The sequence below is a fragment of the Carettochelys insculpta genome, chromosome 29, assembly GCF_033958435.1.
Source record: "Carettochelys insculpta isolate YL-2023 chromosome 29, ASM3395843v1, whole genome shotgun sequence".
Taxonomy (NCBI): domain Eukaryota; kingdom Metazoa; phylum Chordata; order Testudines; family Carettochelyidae; genus Carettochelys; species Carettochelys insculpta.
Window position 1 is genome coordinate 13,321,142 of NC_134165.1, and position 20,790 is coordinate 13,341,931.

General features: G+C 45.5%; 1 protein-coding gene across 5 annotated transcripts in view; it reads right to left on the reverse strand.

Annotated features, from left to right (window-relative positions):
- HIGD1C (HIG1 hypoxia inducible domain family member 1C) overlaps positions 1-11,345 on the reverse strand; it is a 54,259-nt gene extending 42,914 nt beyond the window's left edge. For 3 of the 5 annotated variants that reach the window (XM_074979934.1, XM_074979933.1, XM_074979931.1), the window contains exons 1-2: positions 11,196-11,345; positions 1,395-1,465 (exon numbers count right to left, since the gene is read on the reverse strand). The gene's annotated coding sequence lies outside the window, so the exon portion shown is untranslated. The remainder of the gene's footprint in view (positions 1-1,394; positions 1,466-11,195) is intronic. The other 2 variants (XM_074979937.1, XM_074979932.1) reach the window with 1 other exon arrangement.
- Positions 11,346-20,790: the final 9,445 nt, after the last annotated feature.

The window sequence follows — 20,790 nt, forward strand, 5'->3', positions numbered from 1 at the left end:
GTAGCTGATGAACAAAGTTCTTGGGAGCCAAGTGCTTTCAGAGGCAGGCTCTCAGCTCTGAAATTCTCTATTGGACACCAAGATAAGCCATCATCTTACCATTCTGAGGGGACTCTGCAAGCTACAACCCTTTGCACAGGCCTCCTTCATTCATGATTATTTCAGAATGCTCATTAGACTCTTTCCTGGAGACTGTGAAAACAAATTACTGAAGGAAACTGGATTGGTGATGGAGGGGCAGAGATCAGGGTTGGAAATTGATGCTTTTAGTCGGTGTATGCGGCATCTGGATAATATGGTTATGGGTTTATTAAAAATCCAGTGAATAGATTTGATATATTCTTTAGTTCCATTGTTAAACCCCATTCTTATAGAAAGGTGGTGAACGAGACAGAGGCGCCAATCCTCTCCTGTGTCCCAACTGTGCTCTCTGCCATTTCCCGCAACTCAAACAACCCTCCTCCTCCTCCTCGTGCCAAGAAGGGAAGGGCAGCTGTAGGAGGTGGTGACTATAAGAATGGGACTCTCTGGGCAGTGTGAGGGAATTTGTTATTGCATAAAAGTGCAAAGTGGCTCTTAATTTCTACTTAGAATTAGAGCGGGTGTTATAATCTGAGTATAATTCTCCAGGCTGTTACACAAAGTGTTCTTTCTGATCTTAGATTCTTGTAAATGAGATCTGTTGTGGGGCAGGGTTTGGGGATGATAAATACACAGAAGGTTTTTCCAGATCAGATGGCTTCTTAGGTCTCATAATTCTACTGATACTTGCAGATAGATGAACTGATCAGATTCAGGATTCTCTGACATCTTTGGCTTTTTCCATTTATGTGAAGGTTATTGCATGTGGAGAGACAGGGAGTTTGTCAATTGTCACTTGAATATGCAGAAGAGACCTTTGACCACAGAGGTCATGACATATGTTGGTTGCCAGAACCCGTGAGTTCTGCCATGACTCACACGTTATCCTCAGAGGACAGCTGGCCATGCCTCTGAAACACAAGCCAGAAAGTTTTGAATGGCTTGCTAGTGAGAATGTGGCAGGCAAAAGAAAGGTTGCCTGATACTCTATTCAGTGTGAGCCATTTTTATTCACAGGAGACAATGGCTTTCCATGGGAGCGCTGGCTCCCAGTGACCCTATCCATCCATCTGGAGAGGGACAATGCAACAGGCCATGCACCTCTGATAATTCCCCATGCAGTCGTTCGCACTGTGCGTGGGTTGTGTCTGCTACACTCTCAGAAAGCATTCAATATTTTGGAACTCTAGCCCTTTAACTCTGACAGTAAACTTCTCTCTTGCTTGGGATTGTTGGACAAATTACAGACGCAAGGGTGCAGGAAGCCTCGTCCCTCAGTGTGCTGAAAAGTCGTGGCATCCCATAATACTTACCAACCACCAGTAGCTTTGCCTTACCAAGGGTTCATCTCAAGCATGCATTTTCTCATAGTGCTGTCAGTGACCTAATGCAGTGGAGGGAAAAATTTTTAAAAATGCAATGGGTGAATCTGCTCTCTTTCAGTTTATCAGAATCAAGGTGTCTAAGGTCATGCCCACTCTAAAAGTGGGGTGACCTAACTTTATGTTGACGTCCAGTCACCACAGTTATTAAATCACCTGAGCACGTGCACAGTTGACTCCTTGTGTCGTCGGTGCACATACTTGCCAGGAGTGCTTGCATCAATTGAAATGTCAGTGTGTGGGGCATTGTGGGATGGCTCTTGAAAGCCAGCAACATTTGACTTGAGCCATGCAGCATCTACGATGACACTGCATTGACCTAAATACATTGATGGTTATTCTGCACTGCTCAAGGAGGTGGTGTTACTAAATCAGTGTAGAGAGGCATTTGTGGCAGAGGGAGCTAAATTAACTGAAGACCCTTTCATGAGTAAGTTGATGCAAGGCAACATACATTGACTTAACCGTGTAGCATAGACCAGTGTTTCTTAAACTATGTTCTGTGAACAACTCGCAGGTGTGCCGTGAACGTTTGGAAAAATATACCGATTATATTTATTTTCTGCAGAACTGTAGGGTCTCAATCCTGGGATGAGACAGTGGTGCAGATTATTTTAGAGGGGACACAGTATTGACACCCTTATTTCTGCAAAGTCTGGAGAATAATGTGACTGGGGAGTGGGGGCTGTTGGCCAGGTGCCCATACAATATGTGATACAATGTTACTTCTTCACTGCTATGATGCCTGATTAAATTACTTCACTTTGGTTTTCTTGTATATATTCCTGGTTTTTTGTTTTGTTTTGGTCTGACAACAACTTTTTAACAAAAATTTTCATAAGTGTTCCCCATTAAAAAATGTTATTGTTTGGCATTCCATAGTCTCAAAAAGTTTAAGAAACACTGGCATGTGCCAGGCGTAAGAGAAGTTGATACCAAGTTTCTGGGAATGTTTGGTGCTTTAAATTTTTACGTTCTCTAATATCTGGATCCAACCAAACAAGGAAGGTGAAAGAGAAGGAAATCAGAGGGTTTATATACTTCATGGGTGGGGTGGTTTTTTTTTTTTGGTGGTACAGGTTGCGTCTCTCTAGTCCAGCACCCTCAGGACCTGACCAGTGCCGAAGAAGAGAATTTGCTGGACCACGGGAGGTCAGTGTTGTCTAGCAGCATTACCAACACTTCCACTGCTCACTGGGTAAATTAGAACTAAATAACAGCACAGAACACTGACAGCCATAATTGGTGGCTGTAAACAAACTTTGGGACCATGGGAAACTTGGCCATACCCATGATAAATGGCTGTCCAACCAAGTAAAATCAGGCCAGACTATGGACGTTGGATGAGAGAGTGCCAAACTAGAGAGGTTTAACCTGCGGTGTATTTTCATTATTTTCTGTCCTAGGTTTCTGAATTCTGGGGCTGGTGGGTTTTGCTTTCTGGCCATCGGCCAATCTCCGGGTCTGGGTGGTTGGCTGATATCTCAGCCTGACCTGGTTGTAAGAAAAATTCTCTCCACGCCTATTTGGTAACTGGCCCTTTTCATGCCAAGCCAACCACTGGTAATAAATTGTACATTTTTTCTTATAACGAAGGCTGTCAAACACTGTAAGACAATCTTTGCTACCCTCCCTTGTACGTTGGGAAAAAATGAGAAAAAATGGGATAACACAAACAGATACTGTGACAAAGCTCGTTAAAGACATTAAACTGCAAAAGATCAGTACCTTTCCCTGGATATGTTCCTTCTTTGGGTATTTGATATAAAAGGGATCATTGTATAATTAAATACAGGATTGGTTGAGAATGCGCGTTCCTTCGGAAAAAAAATCAGTGTCTATAGCATTTTTCTCTAGCTGTTTATTGACTCTAACAAACATTGATTGAAAAGACATTCCTTCTATGTCTGATTTAGAGTGAAGGCAGTGAACATAAGCCACGGCTATGATTATTCTTATGTGGCTTCATGAGACGTTGAGCTCATCTCAGCATAGGAAACTCAATTGCTGGTCACATGTCCAAAATGTTCAGTAACCCTGAATGTGATGAATGAGATCAAAATAAGGGATTCCCCTGGTTCTTGTTTCTGTTTGTATCTGGTCTGCCTGCCCTGGGCTGGAGGAAAAGGTAGAACTGCTCATTTAGGAACAGTCTGCACAATGAAACCAGACCTTCTCTTTCACAGCCCGAACGCCTGTACTTTCCCCTGATTCACTGTGAGCTGCTTCTTTCTCTAGTTTCCCCCACCCCCGCCATCAGCAGAATGAAGGTGGTGATATCTGCTTCTCTGATGGACCACAGGAATAGTTCCATAATACCTATAAGGAGTGGCACAAGGCCTGGCGGAATGACTGCAAGCTGCAGGTGTGAGGCCAGAGAGGTGCTGACACTGTTGGTCTAGAGATGCAAAAACCCAGTGGGTGTTGGGTCTGGGGCATGCTGTCCTCTTTGGATCTCCTGGACCTTTCTGTTGTCCCCTCTCAGGCACTTCCTTCTGCTCTGTGCTCAGTTTTTCCACTGTAGGCCAATTTGATGTGATGCTCAGATGGCTCAACCAGAGACTGGGGCAAACTTTGGGTGGATCAGAACTGCAGACCCAGAGTCCCAAAGAGGGCTCAGGAACTCCTCTTCAGATTCTGATGGTCATCCTTGGGTATTTGGATTTGGCACGACTGGTCTCCAGAACAGGCTCAATGCAAACCAAAATCTGCACGGGAGCCTTCCTTCTTCCTGTCTGTCTGGCTGACTGTGAAAGCAGCTGTCTCCTGGGAGCAGCTCTGACTCCTTATACTCTGCAGAGCAAGAGGCAGCAGCTGCATTTTTCAGGAACAGCTGCAGCGTTCTCCTTGCAGAGTCTTTGTCTCAGGCTTTGAAGGGCCAAAGCAGTCCATGTTTCCTTTCCCAATTCTGCAGAAACTGTCACAAAATCCCTGTTGAAGTGTGTGGTGAGAGTACTCTGTGTAGCTGTTAGCTACTGCAGCCTGAGCTAGGGGGGCCACATTCACCTATGGCTACTTTACACTGCTCCAGTGATGCAAAACATCCGTAAACCCAATAGGCCTGCCTAAAGGAGCCCTAACCAGCATTCCTTGTAAGCTGAGAACTTGGCTGGCTGCCCAGGAGAGAATCAGGTGCCGCCCAGTTGATTAGCAGAGGGACCCCAGCTGGTGCTTCTACTAGTGCACACCTGCACATGCTTTGGTGCATATAATAAAATTTATTCCACACATGGACTAGAAAAACAAAGGGAACCCTGCCACCATTCTTTGCTTTGATTTCCCCCCCTCCCTTGGCATCACTTGTCCCCTCCTTTCCCAAGCATGTCCTGCTGGGCCCATAGGCCCCACTGATTATGCTGAGCTGGTACAGATCTGTCCCCCAGATACATTGTAGGGGATTGGCTCTTTTACAACCAGACCAATGTTCCCTGTCAGTACCTGGGCAGCTGCCCAGGAGAGATTCAGGTGCTGCCCAAATGGTTACCCGAGTGCCCACAGCTAGCAGTATGTTTTATGGTGGTGCACCTCTACACATGCCTCCGTGCACATAAAAAATGTATTCCTCCATGGATAGAAAAAATTAGAGGGATCACTGATCCTAACATATCCAAGAACCTGGCCCTCCATGTCTAGTGACTCATACGATGAGGACACTGTTGCAGTTCTTGTAAACTACTTGGAATCGTTATCTTGATTGCTAAATTAATTTCCTATATAGGAAAATTCAAGATCCCTGTGCAGGAGGAAATATACAATGCAGAGTCACTCCTCCTGTCTAGCTCGTTTTTCAAACCCAAATTCCTTCGGTGGCTGTGATACCTTGCGTTGAACTGATACTGACGTTCCCGAGCTCATCTCTGAAATCAGTCATGATCTCACTGCTATCAGTCAGCCCCAAGTCAGGGCTGCGAGGAGCTGGCCTATGTGAAAACTATCAATATCAGACCCCAGGAAGGGCCTCGCAAAGGTACTTTTTTTTTTTAAATTTCCATCCGAGCCTCTTTGACAGGGGAGCCATTCTCCTGGCAGCCTCGTTGCATAACAATGACGCTGGATTTCAAGGCCACACAAACAAGTGAGTCCTTTGGTGAACCCACCTCACCGAGGGAAAATTCAGACCAGCTGCTTCTTTCTTCCACCCACTGCCCTCCCCACCCTTGCGCCACGGTGCACACCACTGCTCCATCGCCAAGACCTTTATCCCAACTCGTGGACTCACAACAAAAGGCGGAGACCAAATTGCTTGAAGACTTCTTCGATTCTGAATACGGGCTCAATCGTAAGCAAAGTGGGCCCTTCTCCTCCCAACCCTCCCCCCATTCAGTGTGTTTCTGAGGACAGACTGTAAGGAACTGGCCTCAAATGGCCCTTTGTGGTTTTATAACAGAATTGAAAGACTCAGAAGGTTTCTAAAGTGTAATTATTCTATAGAATAAATTCAAAGTGTAGAGGGCTCTGCCAGAACAGTGAGATTAACCCAATTGATTGTAAAAACAACAGGCAATCCTGTGTTACTGTAGGGTATGTCTATCCAGAAGCCTTATTTCGAAATAAGTTGTTTCAGAAGAGCTATTCCAGATCAGTTTATTTTGAAATAACACAGCTACACACAAAAATGCATTTTGAAATAGCCCTTAACTACTTCAAAATAGTGTCTACACACACAGTTGATTTTGAACTAGAGCCATTGGACACACTATGGCTTATTTCAAAATCGGCTCTTCCCTGTCTGAGCAACACATATTTCGAAACAGCTATTTTGAAATAGGTGCTATTCTTCTTTGGCTGCTTTTACACTAGCCCCCTCCCATCAGAGGTGGCCTGGTAAAGAGGCAATTCGGAGCAGGCTAGTGGGGCACTACCGTGCATATTCAGTACCTCATTAGCATAATAGTGGCCACGCGAATTTCAAAGTGCAGACTTCGAATTGCAGATTGACAGTGTAGATGGGGGCAGCTTCAAAAGAATCACTCCACTTCGACATTCCCTTATTCCGATCTAAGTGGGGTGCTTATTTTGTACCTGGCCCTGCTACAACAATCTGCAATTTGAAGTCTGTTTTTTGAAATTTGTGCGGCCACCCTTATGCTAATGAGGTGCTGAGTATGCACGTTAGTGCCTCATTATCCTGCTTCAAATTGCTTCATTACCATGCCAACTCCGATGGGAGAGTGAAAGTGTAGAAGCAGCCCTAGAATGAGGCTTATCAATTCTGAAATAAGCCAACCACTATTTCAAAATTATTTCGAAGTAGTGGTTGCATTGTGTAGATGCTGGGATAGTTATTTTGAAATAAAAGTTATTTTGAAATAATTTCACTGTATTGACCTTCTCTTAGAGACTAACAAATTTACTAGGTCATGAGCTTTTGTGGGTAAAATCCACTTGTTTTACCTTTGAAAGTTCATGACCGAATAAAGGGGTGAGCAAACTTTTTTATGTTGGGCCCCACTTTTTGTCCCTGCAATTAGCAAGGTCCTGCCCCCAGCGTAATGTAATCCAAACTGATGGAAATTTTGGTTATGCTCATATGGAAAACACAAAAAAAAATTTCAGCATGTGTAAGAAAATACGTATGTAGAATATAAAAACTTTATTAACTCTGTGTGTGTGTGTGAGAGAGAGAGAGAGAGAGAGAGAGAGAGATGAATGAGCCTGGGACGCAGCAGCTGATCTTGCTGTTCCTGATGAAATTCCATGCCCTCCCCTGTGAGAGTCTTTAAGGTGCCGTGGGACTGCTTGTTGGTTTTTAAGTTACAGACTAACATGGCTACTGGACTGTGATATTCATACTCATATCAAACATATCTGAATAGCTCTTGCCTCCTGAAAATGTGAAATGAAATATGACGATCGCAGGCAGGGTTTTTTCCAATACACTTTCCTCCTGGCCGGGGGGGAAGGGAAGGAGGGTGGGAGGGACGGACGGACGGACGGACGGACACACACACACACACACACACACTCTCTCTCTCTCTCTCTCTCTCTCTCAGCTATTCCAGTTGTGGGCCACTCCTTAAACACAAATCTACACTGAATCTAAACCTTAATCTGCGGGTCTCCTTCCTCCACCGGTGAAAAGCCTGGTTGTGTCAGGTCATATTTTTCCTGTGCAGCAATGGGATAAAGGCGGGGCTTGGTGTCATTTCTTCATGTGTGACCTGATAATCTACATTCAAACTAGGACAAAGATAAAAAGCTCACCAAACCTCTTCCATAGACAGCCTTAGTTTACGAAGCCAACAACAGGCCAGGCGTTGTTGGCTTCACACTCCAGTTCCAGAACTCCCTATGTGCCCATCATTGGAGCACCTGAGGAAGAATAAAGGAGGCAGAAAGTGACCCTAACCTTACCAATCATTTTATTGCCTCAAAGGAGAATTTGCCACAGCCGCAGGTTTAGAAAGAGTTTCCCAATGGTGTTTTCCTACTCATTGATTAAACTGCATATTTATTCAGCTGCAAGTCATAGTAGGGAAACAATAATTGTTCTACTCATGTTGCTTGGAAAGAGAGCTGTGGGAAAAAGGCTAGAGCAGCTAAGAAATATGGAGATTTCATCTAATTAAAAAAGTTGTAGTCAAATCCAAGTGTTTGAGTTCACAACTGAGTTAAAATGGGGAGCAAAGTTAGTCTTGAAAACCAGGTAATTGGTTGAAGGGAAAGTGGCTTTATAACAACACAGGTTGAACCTGTCTAATCCGGAACTCTCTCATCTGGTGACATCCATTATCTGGCATGATTTTATTTAACTGGATGGCCATTTATTGTGGGTGTGGCCAAGTTTCATGTGGTTCCATAAAGATTGTTTCCAGCCACCAGTCCTGGCTCAGTGTTCTGTGCTGTTGTTCAGTTGTACTTTGCCCCTAAATGTCTTCTAAGAGCCCAGTGAGCAGTAGAAGTGTTGGTAATGCTGCTAGACAATATTGACTTCCCATGATCTGGCAAATTTTCTTGTCAGGCACTGATCAGGTCCCAAGGGTGCAGTTTCAACCTGTAATATTTCATGTGAGGATCTCAAAGCATTCTGTAAATATAATTATAAATGACTCACAACCTCCTAAAAGATTGGTAATTGTTCTTCTCTCCATGTTCCATATGGGGAAACTGAGGCACAGGCAATGACTTTAAGTCTGCAGAGCAGGTCAGTGGTTGAGTCAGGGTTAGGATTTAAGAGTCCTGCCCCCCAGACCATGCTTCTATGTGGAAACCCATGGTAACTGCCAGCTGAGACTAGAAATTTGAGTGCAATCTTCTAGTTTCATTTTGTAATCCATGCTGAGGGGATAAGGGCAGTGTGGAAATCCCCATGCTCCCAGAAAAACCCTAGCACTGGGACACTTTTTAGAGAACACAGGCAAAAACTGTGACCTAGCAGACCTGCACTACCAACCTGCACAAGTTGTGCTCTCTACTGTACCATTACAATGTGAATCACATGTGAAATGCAGGGTCCAGTGTAAGAGTAGGATTCTCTTCCCTAGAAGTTCCCACTTCCCCCACCCTCACTCTCCTCTGAACTGGGCTGATTTCAGTGCGTGGTAAGCTCCCATCTTGCCTCACTTCCAGGGTTTTTGATTACAGAGTTGTGGGTGTTTTTTAACAGCAGATCTCAGTGCCAATAAAAATACTTTTGTGCTGATTAAAGGGGCAGTTTGCAGCTTAGAATTTGTGGTGTGCTTGCCTACTCGCTGGGCTCACCACACCACTCTCCCTAACACTCGCCCATGAGAACAACTGCAGAGACCAGCAGCTTGGGAGATGTTAGAGTTGCCCCAGCCAGACTGTCTTCAGGCAACCTTAAGTCTCAAAGCTCTGCTCTGTGTGCTTCAGCCCTGGGAATTGCTGGAGATTTCCTACCCTGTGCTAGGCCAAACCCTGGGACAGGAAGCCAGAAAAATCTATCTGGCAAGCCCTTTGAATAAGGCTGTCCCTGGGTCTAAACACCTGCAGTGCATTGGATAACAAGACTCAGCAGTCAGGCCAGAGACCAGCTGCACTCTGCGATCTACAGCTGTGACCAAGTAAGGCGCTGGGAATGACTTGAGGAGGAGATTGGATAGTGTGGGTATGATGGCTTGTGACCTAGCAGCAGTGCCCTTGTCCCTACAGAGTTCTCAGCAGCATGGCGTCTCAACAATGAAGCACGTGCCTGGGGGTATAACGTACCCAAGAAACTGGAGCTTGAAGAAGAGGTGTTGCTCAGATCCTTCACTGTTGTGCTCACTAGAAACTCAAAGTTAGATCCCAGTTCTTCGCAACTTCCTTTTACCCCCCCCAATGATACAGGTTGAACATCTCTGATCTGGCACTCTAGCATCCGGCAACATCCGTAACCCTGCATGATTTTAGTTAGTCAGACGACCACTTGTCTTGAGGGTGGCCAAGTTTCACATGGTCCCATAAAGATTGTTTCCAGCCACTAGTCCTGGCTGTCAGTGTTCGGTGCTGTTATTTAGCTGCAATTTACCCCTAAACATCTTTGAAGAGCCCAACAGAACAAAACAGCAGAAATGTAGCACTTTAAAGGCTAAGAAAATGATTTATTCGGTGATGAGCTTTCGTGGGACAGACCCACTTCATCAGATCAATCTCATTTCCATTACAGACTGACATTCATAAATACAGAGGACCAAAAAAACTGCAATAAAAACTGACAAATCAAATAGGACTGAAGGAGGGGGGGCAAGGGGTGGGGGATAGGCGGGACACTTAACATCACCTACCGTTCAGACCCCTCCTTCAGTCCTATTTGATTTGTGAGTTTTTATTGCAGTTTTTTTTTTTTTTGGTCCTCTGTACTTATGAATGTCAGTCTGTATGGGAAATTAGATTGATCTGAAGAAGTGGGTCTGTCCCACGAAAGCTCATTAACAAAATTATTTATTTGGTGGTCTTTAAAGTGCCACGTTTCTCCTGTTTCATTTAGTTGGAGAGCAGACTAACACGGCTACCTCTCTGTTACTATTCTAAGAAACCAGTAAGCTGTGGAAGTGTTGGAATGTGCTAGACAATATTGACCTTCTCTGGGCTGACAAATTCTCTCATTGGGCCCTGGTCAGGTTCTGAGGGTGCTATGCTAGGGAGGTTCAACCTGTACTTTGTTTTGTTTCTGTTTAGCCACCTTTGAGGGATGACCTAGCAATGTCCTCTACCCTGTGTTGAATTAGTCATCATCCAGAGCATTTCAGGTGTCAGTGCCACATGGTTCATCTGAGCATAGTATTGTCATCCTGGGGTGGCGGGGGAGAAGCAGGGGGCATATATTATATGCAGGCAGTTTGCACAGGATCAAGCACAATGCAAGCCCTGGCTCACTGATTATGATCAGTTACTGCTTGCATGCTTGGCTCTGTGCAAAACACAAACACAACAAAAATCCCTACCCCAAAGAGCTTGCAAGCTGAAAGACAAACACAAATAATGCAGGTGGCACTGAAAGGCCCAGAGAAGGGAATAAATTAGAATAGTTGTTTTGTTTTCTTGTTTCCTATTATTCAATTAGCTAATAATGCTTCCCTCACAGGGTAAGGGATGCTACTTAGTAACTGACGTAGGTCCTGAACTGTTGCCATCAGCTGGGGAGGATCACAGCCATCATTTAAACCTCATTCTGTAAGAGGAAGCTGCTGCTGCTCTTCCAGATCAGGGTCTTAGAGTTGTGTGGGGAAATGCAGGCTCTGCAATCATTATCCTGAGCGGAGAGCTCATAGTATTCTCATTGAAACTTACCGTCCAGGCCTGGTCTGTGTTGTGGTGACATGACAGCAGAAGGGAGCGCCACCAGCCAGGCTGTCTTGGCAATGGTAAGGATGAGCCACTCAGCTGGAGAAGCTGGAAGTCAAATCAGCCTGTTTTGCTTTGCTGAAGTCACCCATAAACACAGGGCTTGGTGAAACCCTATCTGCTCCTATTGCTTCCCTATTTAGGAGAATATGCTGGAGTTCGCTGCTAAATTAACTCCTGACTCCTGGGGTATGATGTCATGTGACCTTTATAGTATAAGGTTATCATACATTCCATAGATGCAGCCAATGGGAAAACAGGAATCTGATGTCATATCTGCCTCCCTTTCCTATTTATTTCTGCTTGCCCTTATCTCTAAATAACAGTCAAGCTATAATTTCCCATGTGCTATCCTATTGTAGAGGAAAAGTTTCAGATCTGTTTCCTTCCCCACCTCTCTCCTCAGGTCTTATTACTACTTGTTATTCGCATTAAAATAGCAACTAATCAAGATTGGGAATCCCTCTACACACGCATTGTAAAAGGCAATTACTATGCTGAGAAGCATCAGCCCGAATAGACAAGGCAGACAGAAAAAGGCTTATTACCCAATTTTGCACATAGGAAGCTGAGGCCCCGTAGAGTGACATATCCATGGTCATATCAGAAGTCTGTGGCAACCCCAACAAATACACCAGGTTTCCTGGATCCCAGTCCAGTGTCATCCTATGTTATGCCTTGGCTTGTCTCTCTCGCCTTATTTCTCATTCTTTTTATCTCTGGCCACCTCTCTTTGGATCTCTTTCTGGAGGTCCTCTCTTCTACCCTGTATGTCTTTTATTGTCATTTATTTGGTCCTAAAATGCCCACAGATCCATCTCTGGCTATTAGTCAGAATGGTCCAGAAGATAACACCATCCTCAGAGATTCTAAACCTGACCTGGGGAAGTCATCAGAAAGTCTGGGCTTCATCTCACAAATAATGCTTAGTTTTGTCAGTGAGGACAGGGTGTCCCAGAGTAAGAAGGCATGAAACTTGGCTAAGAAAAAGCCGAGAAGAGGGAGACGGGTTCAGCTGGGGGCAATAAGAACATAAGAACGGCTACACGGGGTCTGACCAAAAGTCTGTCAAGCCCAGTATCCTGTCTTCTGACAGTGGCCAAAGCCACGTGTCCCTTAGGAATGAACAGAACATGTAATATCAAGTGATCCCTCACTGTCACCTATTCCCAGCTTCTGACAAACAGTCTAGGGACACCGTTCCTATCCATTCTGGCTAATAGCAATTTATGGACCTATGTTCCGTGAATTTATCTAGCTCTTATATGAACCCAGTTAAAGTCCTGGTTTTCATGACATCCACTGGCAAGAAGTTCCATTGTGTGTTGCGGGAAGAAATATTTCCTTTTGTTTGTTTTAAATCTGCTGCCTATTAGTTTCATTTGGTGACCCCTAGTTCTTGTGTAATGTGAACAAGTAAATAACTTTTCCTCATTTACTTCCTCTATACCAGTCATGATTTTATAGACCTCTATCATATCCCTTCTGAGTCTCTTTTCTAAGCTGAAAAAGTCCCAGTTTTTTTAATCTCTCGTAAGGTACTCGTTCCAAATCACTAATTGTTTTGTTGCCCTTTTCTGAACTTTTTCCAATGCCAAGATATGTTTTTTGAGATGAGGCAGCCACGTCTGTACACAGTATTCAAGGTGTGGAAGAATCAAGGATTTACGCAGAGGCAATAAGGTATTCTCTGTCTTATTCTCTAGCCCTTTTTTAATGATTCTGAACATTCTCTTGGCTTTTTTGACTGCTGTTGTACATTGAGTGGATTTCAGAGAACTATCAACAGTGATTCCAAGATCTCTCTCTGGAGTGGTACAGGTTGAATCTCTCTCTTCCAGAACTGTCTTGTCCGGCAAACTCCGTAATCCAGCATGATTTTAATTAGCTGGACAATCACTTACCATGGCTGTGGCCAAGTTTCCCATGGTTCCATACAGTTTATTTACAACCCCTGGTCCTGGCTCTCAGGGTTCTGTGCTGTTATTTAGCTGTACTTTACCCTGAAATGTTTTCTAAGAGCCCAGTAAGCAGTGGAAGTGCTGGTAATCCTGCTAGAAAATACTGGCCTTGCATCATCTGGCAAATTCTCTCATCGGGCACTGATCAGGTCCCGGGGTTGCTGGATGAGGGAGGTTCTACCTGTCATGGCTAATTTAGGGTACTTTTACACTACCTAGCAAATGGACCCGCGGGGTCGATCTTCCGGCGTTCAGTTTTGCACACCTAGTGGGGACGCACAGAATCAAACTATCAGGGTTGATAGTTGACCCTGTATTCCTCATCCTCATGAGGAGTAAAGGAGATCAGTGGGAGAGTTTCTGCCCTCGACCTCCCTTGGTGAGGACAGCCAGATAAGTCAATTGAAGATGTGTTGATTTCCAGCTGTGCAACTGCCATAGGTGGAACTGTGTATCTGTGATCAACTTTAAGGTCAAGTGTAGCTCTGCCTTAAGTCCCCTTCATTTTGCATGTATGTTTAGGGTATACAGGTACCCAGCCTGCCATAGGCACAGTTGCTTCTACCTATAGCATTCAGGAAATCATAGAGAGTGATAGATGACAGCTAAACTCTTTGTTTAGGAGCAATAAAGGGAAGGCACGTACTCTCCTGTGATCAGGCGTGTGTCGGGTCGCATAGGTCATGTCTAGGTAAGTAGTACTGCCTACCATGTACCTTGCTAATATACAATAAGCTGATGTTTAGATTTTGCAAATGATCTGAGTACAGAGGACAGTCTGCACCCCATCCTCTCTCAGAGACATTCTGCGTCCAACCATACTCTCCAGATGCCAGAAGTGTCCTAACAGTGTTGAGTCAGCTGCTCCTCCACCATGCAATTATAGCTACAAGCTTCTCTTCCTACTGACTGTCTGTTCAAGTATCTAATGAATGCCAATCACCTGAGCTGGCTCTTGTTTAGCAGAGCAACCACTTCCTCTGTCTCCCAATGGATTCCTGGCTTGCTCAGCTTTGGAAGCTACAGCATTTTACCGGTTGTTCCTGCCTGTCGAGAATGGAAAGGGTGTGGACTAAGGGATGTGAAAGGTCTCACGATTGGTTAAAAGTCGCAGCACGGCCCCAGCTGCGTTCCTGCTTTTGATCTTTGGGATTTGGAATAACCCTTCCTGACTTGGGGGCTGGACTTGATGAGTTCCTGAGGTGTCTTCCCTATGGTTCTATAACTTGTCTCTTAGGGTTCCTTTGTGCCTCTTTGTGCATACAACATGGGGAAGTGATTTAGGCTCTTTGGAGCACAAGTCAATTGATTTTCAGTGAAACGTAGGCTCCTAAGTAACTTTGGACTAGTGTCCCCTGTAAGCTGAGTGCTTGGGTGGCCGTCCTGGGGAGATTCAGGTGCTGCCCAGCTGATTAGCACAGTGCCCACAGTCAGAGGCAATGCGGGTGGGGGTGGGAACACATGCACCCTCAATGTCGCCCCCTACCTGCACTTGCTGTAAGCACCACAATGCTTCTGGGAAGTGCAGGGGTGGCCCCACCTCTTCCCCAGAGTGGCACAGCCCAAGAGTAGTGCAAAAGTCCTAGCTCATATTGCTCTTGGGCTGCATCACTTCAGGAGTGGGGAACTATCCCCATACTCCCCAGAACTGGCATGGTGCTCCCACAGGAAGAGGTGGGTGGTAGCAGAGCAGGGAGAGGGGGCATGGAGAGGCCATGGCATGGGCAGAGTGGGTTGGGAGGAGGAGCATGGGTGAGGCATGGTAGGGAGGGGGTGGATCAGGGAAAGAAAGGGGCAAGGGCATAAGGCCAGTGTCCTCCCTGGAATCCCCACATTAATTGCCTTTGCCCACAGCACCCACAGCCAGCAGCATGTTTCTCTGCTGGTGGTGCACATCCCCATATGCTTTGGTGCATGTAACAAACTTTATTCTGCCCCTGGATGGAACGCTGGTTGGGACTTGTGAAAATTGCCCTGAGGTCCTTGATGATTGACCCTGACTGATCCTTCTGAGTCTTGCGGGGGGGCAGGGCACAAGCAGCAAAACTCTTCTCTCTGCACAACTCTCAGGCTTGGCATGGAGGAAGAAACCTCAACAGGATGTTCACTTCCCGATTGCCCTCTTCCCCGCTGCTGCTCCATTAAACTGCTCAGTGCTGCTGATGTACCTCACGGGCAGAAGGGCTTTCCTTAAGTGCTAATAATTCCCCTGGAAATCCTTTGAGAGCTCTCAGGCACACACACAACATGCAAAGGGGATTATGAGGGCCATGCTGGAGCCCACCTGTTGTGGCTGGAGGATCCAGGCTCACCTGTCTCTACCCTCCTGGGATGGTTACTTTGCCTATCTCTCCTCTGTATTCCGCTCGCTGAAGAGCTCTGCTCCCTCGTGGGGAACTTGGATGTGCTGGTGCTGTTTAGAATTGAGCAGTATGAGAACTCTAGTTTGTTTCAATGTACAGAAAACTCTTTCATATCTGGCAGCCCCAGGACTGGGAGGTGGCTGGATATTAAAATATTCTGGATAATACAGAGGTATACCTAGCCATGCATAACCCTGAATCAAACCAAGATCAGATAATAAGAAACAAACAAAAATGTATGCAGAGTACTTTATTTACCAACAGCCATAGTATTGCACACCGTAAACTTAAATGTTATTTGTATACGTTTGTTTATATATGTCATGCCAGATCATTTTCAGCACTGTTTCTAGATCTGAAGAAGTGGGTCTGCCCCGTAAAACCTAAGCACCTAATAAATTATTTTGTTAAACTTTAAAGTGCTACAGGACTGCTTTTTTGTTTTGTATTTGCTGTATTTATTTGTGTTTCCTTTCACTATACTGGACTTTTAGTAAATATAACTAAAATTTACTTATGGTTACAATGCCGGTTATTTGAGAGTTCCAGATGACAGAATGCCAGAAATGAAAGAGTTTACTAAATTTGCAAATTCTCCTGCTAGTGACATTTATTACAGAAGCACCTAAATCCCCCATGAGCATGGAAAGCCTATATGAAATGAGAAGTATTGTCATAAAGAGCTTACGTTCAAGATGGACAAAATGGGAAGCACAATTATCCCCATTCGTGCTAAAAGGCACTCAGTCTAGGTGTCTGAGGACAATAGAAGAACTTTCCCTGCAGAATAGAAATTCTAGCATGATGCCTTCACTACAGGGCCACCCCTGAGGTCACCAAATGAAATGAATGGGAAGTAGGTTTAAAACAAACAAAATAACATATTTCTTCATGTCAACCTGTGGAACTCCTTGCCAGAGGATTTTGTGAAGACTGGGACTTGAACAGGATTCAAAAAAGAACTAAATTAATTAGTCTGGCTGTTAGCCAGGATGGGTAGGAATGGTGTCCCTAGTCTGTCAGAGGCTGGAAATGGGTGATGGGGGTGGGGGAAATCACTTGATGATTACCTAGTCTGTTCACTCCCTCTCGGACACCTGGCATTGGCCACTGTCAGAAGACAGGATACTGGGCTTGATGGATCTTTGGTCTGACCCAGTGTGGTCATTCTTATGTTCTCCCTTTCTCACATCAGCTGTAACTTCAGCTTAGAGTAAAGTGTTCTGTGAAAAGAATAACTTAATTTTTAGAGGGCCCCGTTGCAGAGAGAGATGAAGCACGCAATATAGCTTGCAAATAGAATCAACGCAATGGATCTTGCATGCTTCAATATATTCTGCCTTGTGCTGCTGCTCTAAGGCAAAACCATAACATTATTCTGTTGCAAATACTTCAAATCCTGAAGTAAGAACGCTCTAGTGTTCTGGACATCTTGAAATATAGATTATATATGTGCACTCAAATTATGTATGTGTAGTCCTATCATATGTGATCTGATTTCTCTGAATATTGCATAACTTGGAGAAAACTAGGTCAAAATAACAGTAAACCTCAATTGGAAAAAGGCAGCTATTCCCAGTAGGAATGTTATCCAAATTAATGAAAGGTTCATGCTGGATGAAAAATCAGACCCATCAACTTTTCCCTTCTTGAATAGGATCCACTTTTTTACGGCTTGCTTGTGCTCTTGAAACAGCATGAGGAGGTAGCGCATGTTGCTCTGGGGAAATTTTGTCTAAACCTCTGACTGCCAGAACCAGGGAGGGGATGACAGGGGACGGATCACTCAAAATCACCTTGTTTGGTTCATATCCTCTGAAATGCCTAGCTCTGGTCACCATCAGGAGTCCAGAAACAGCGCTCGATGGATCATTGGTCTGACCAGGGGAGCTGCCAGACTTGGTGGGCCTCTGGGCAGAGGGACAATCTAGCTCTGTGCTCCCAGAAGGGGCGGGGCCTTGGGAAGAAGGGGTGGGGCCAGGGGCAGCCAGCCTTTAACACTGCCTGGACCATGGGGCAACCCAGCCCTCAGTGTTGTCTGGAGCATGCTGCACAATGCACAGGGCTGCATCAGTGATTTAAAGGGCCTGGGGCTGCAGTAGCATTGGCCAGCAGGCCTGTGACATTTTGATTCACGAGGTCCCAGGCAGCGTTCTCTGTAAGCTGGGCACTTGGGCAGCCATTCAGGAGAGATTCAGACGCCACCCCGCTGATTAGCAGAGCTCCCACAGCTAGGTTTTATTTCTGCTGGTGGTGCACATAATCAGGTGCAGGAAACAAAAATTTATTCCACACATGGATGGAAAAGAAGAGAGGGAGCATTGGCCCCGGAGCCCACCAATGGCGGGGTGGGCCTGACCCAGTATGGCCACTCTGACATTCTTAAGCAGTGTAACCTAGTGGCTACTAGGTTGGGAGGGGAATTATTTTTATCTTTTTGTGCCTGTGGTGGTGGTTGTATTTTTTGTTTTTTGAAGTGATGTTAGTGCTGGAGAATGCTCCCAGCTGGATGGGCCTGGAGATTTAAACACTTCTGTTCCCAGAAGAGGTACAACATGAGCAAGGTCTGTGTATAACCTTCCCCAAACTACCCTGCCAATGTAAGAGACACCTCTGTTAGGAATTATTCTCTGTGACCAGTGTTCCTACTATTTTTTTTATCCATGAGCAGAATAAATTTTGTTATAGGCACCAAGATGTGTTGATGTGCACCACCAATAGAAATACACTCCACCAGCTGCGGGAGGCTGTGGGAGTTCTGCTAATCAGCTGGGTAGCACCTGAATCTCTCCTGAGCCGCCAAAATGCTCAGTTTACAGGGAACGCTACCTGTGACTCATTTCATCCTTGGCTTTTTTGCTGAAACTGCGAGCAAGAGGTCTTGTCTCGGTGAGGCTGGTTTTGTGATACGCTTCCTAGAAACAGGCTTGCAACAAGCCAAATAGTTTCTCACTGGTAACCAATGTTTCCTCTAATCTTGTCCCACCATGTGCAGACTTTTTCCTCCCATGTGCAGAATAAGTTTTATGTGCCAAGAGGCATGTGCGAATGTGCACCCCAATAGAAATTAAAACCTAATGGGGGCACGCTCTAAATCAGCTGGGCAGCATCAGACTCTGTCCTGAGCACCCAGCTTAAAGGGAACACTGCCGGTTGCCAAATTGTCCTCAGATGGTTGCTGCTGGATCTGGGATTTCTCGGAATCAACATCTAGATATCACCAATGATACAAGTGGCATTAAATGGAAGACAGGCTCAGCAGAGAGAACAGACTTGGTTGTCAATCAGAGGACCACGTCCTTTGAGCTGCCTTACTTCTGCTGACAAAGACTGAGCACGCCATTAGCAGTGACTGGATGTGATGATGAGCGCCCATCATGCTTTCACCCACGTGCCACACCTGTGTACCCGCCTCCAACCTGCAGCACTCCACGCTACTGGCAAGTCCATCTTCAGCTCCTCCATGCAGTTCATCCTGTTTTGATATTTTTGTCACTGCTCTGTGCTCACAACCCTTGGAGGGACGAGTACCCTGCTGAAATGTGACTGCTGTCGCTCAAGTGCATGTCAGTAACTGGAAGAACCACCGTGGGGTAATTAATTCTGCCTAATTTAACGTATGCAATTACAAGTTCATTATTTACCATTCCTTTCTGAATGTGTTTACCATCCAGTGTTTATTAAGTATTGTTTGTCTTGGAAAGCTCCCATGTGTGTCTAATTGCCCTCTAACGGATGGAGATGAATTCTCTGGAGTCTCCCCTCGATGTGCTTGAAGAACCAAATCAAACTGAAATCAGGAATCTGGGGCTTGAACTGAAGCTGTTAACCTACCTGTGAGACGGGCTGTCTCTCAGCAGTGAAATCAAACCCTGGTAAGCCAGAGAGACTGGAGCAGAAAATTCCCAAGCTCATTGTAGGCCAGTTGCCTTAACTAGCCCCAAAAACAGAAGAGGCAATAACCTCTCTCCTCCAGTGTTCCTTGTAAGCTGAGTGCTTGGGTAGCCACCCAGGGAGATTCAGATGCTGCCCAGCTGGTATAGCAGAGCACCCACAGCCAGCACCGTGTGTTTCTATTGATAGTGCACATCTGCATGTGCCTTGATCCACCTAACAAAATTTATTCCACCCATGGATGGAAACAATTAGAGAGAACACAGATGATCACTGAACTTCCCACTCTGATGAGAAACACTAATCATGGACAAGGCCCCAGAATGTCAAGGGTGGTCTTGGTCTCCAGAGAACCTTTTCCAGCCTCAGTCACTGACTACAGCCACTCTAGGGCTTCATCACCACAACCAGCGTGCTTTAACCATCACCAGAAGGGATCTGAGTGACCGGGAGCTGAGCTATTGCCTAAATCCACACACCTTGGCATGTTTCATATCCTCATAGTGCTCCCTTCTGTTAAGTAAAGACCAGTGTGGATTAGCTCATTGCTATCTAGGGAGGAAGTTAATGCTGGGGCAGGGGTCATGTGGAATGGGCAGACCCCAGAGCTCTGGAGCCACACAGGTTCACATTAGCCCCTGGAGTTTGAAGGAAAAAGGACCCAGGATTTTGAGAGGTTCACTGATGTTACAGAACATAGGATGGGACATGGTTAATCATCAGCTGTGTAGAGCTGAAACCTGTGTGTGCTGCAGAATATGGACAAGAATCTGCTGTGAGGAGAGCAGTGTTCCCACTGATTTTTTTTTTTTTTTTTCCCATCGGGGCAGCAGAAAAAATTTTGTGAGGTGCACCAAGGCATTTGCACCTACCAAAAGGCTTTTGCTCATCTAGACATGCTGGAAATGTGACTGGAAGCCTTTCTTCTTGAGAGAGAGGAAATTCCAGGAGACCATGGGGGAGCTGGGGAAGATGATCGAAAAGAAATAGGAGAACCTAGATCAGTTACAAGCCAGGAAAGGCAGAGACAAAAGAATCTTGGGGAGAGATGGAGGTTGTAGAGGAGGACGGGGAAACAGAGGTAAAATGGGCTAGTGACTGAAACCTGCACCAGTTTAGCCACCAAAGAAGGGCTCTTCCATATAGTCCCCAGAACGGATCAGCATGAGAATCGGACTTAGGCCAGAAGTGATGGCAGGGAGTCATATTTTGGTAGTGGGTCAAGGGCCACACTTTTCTATGGGGAGGGGGGTCTGGGATGGAGATTGGGTGCAGAAGGGAGCTCAGGGTAAGGGACTGGGGTGCAGGCAGATTGGCTGCCAG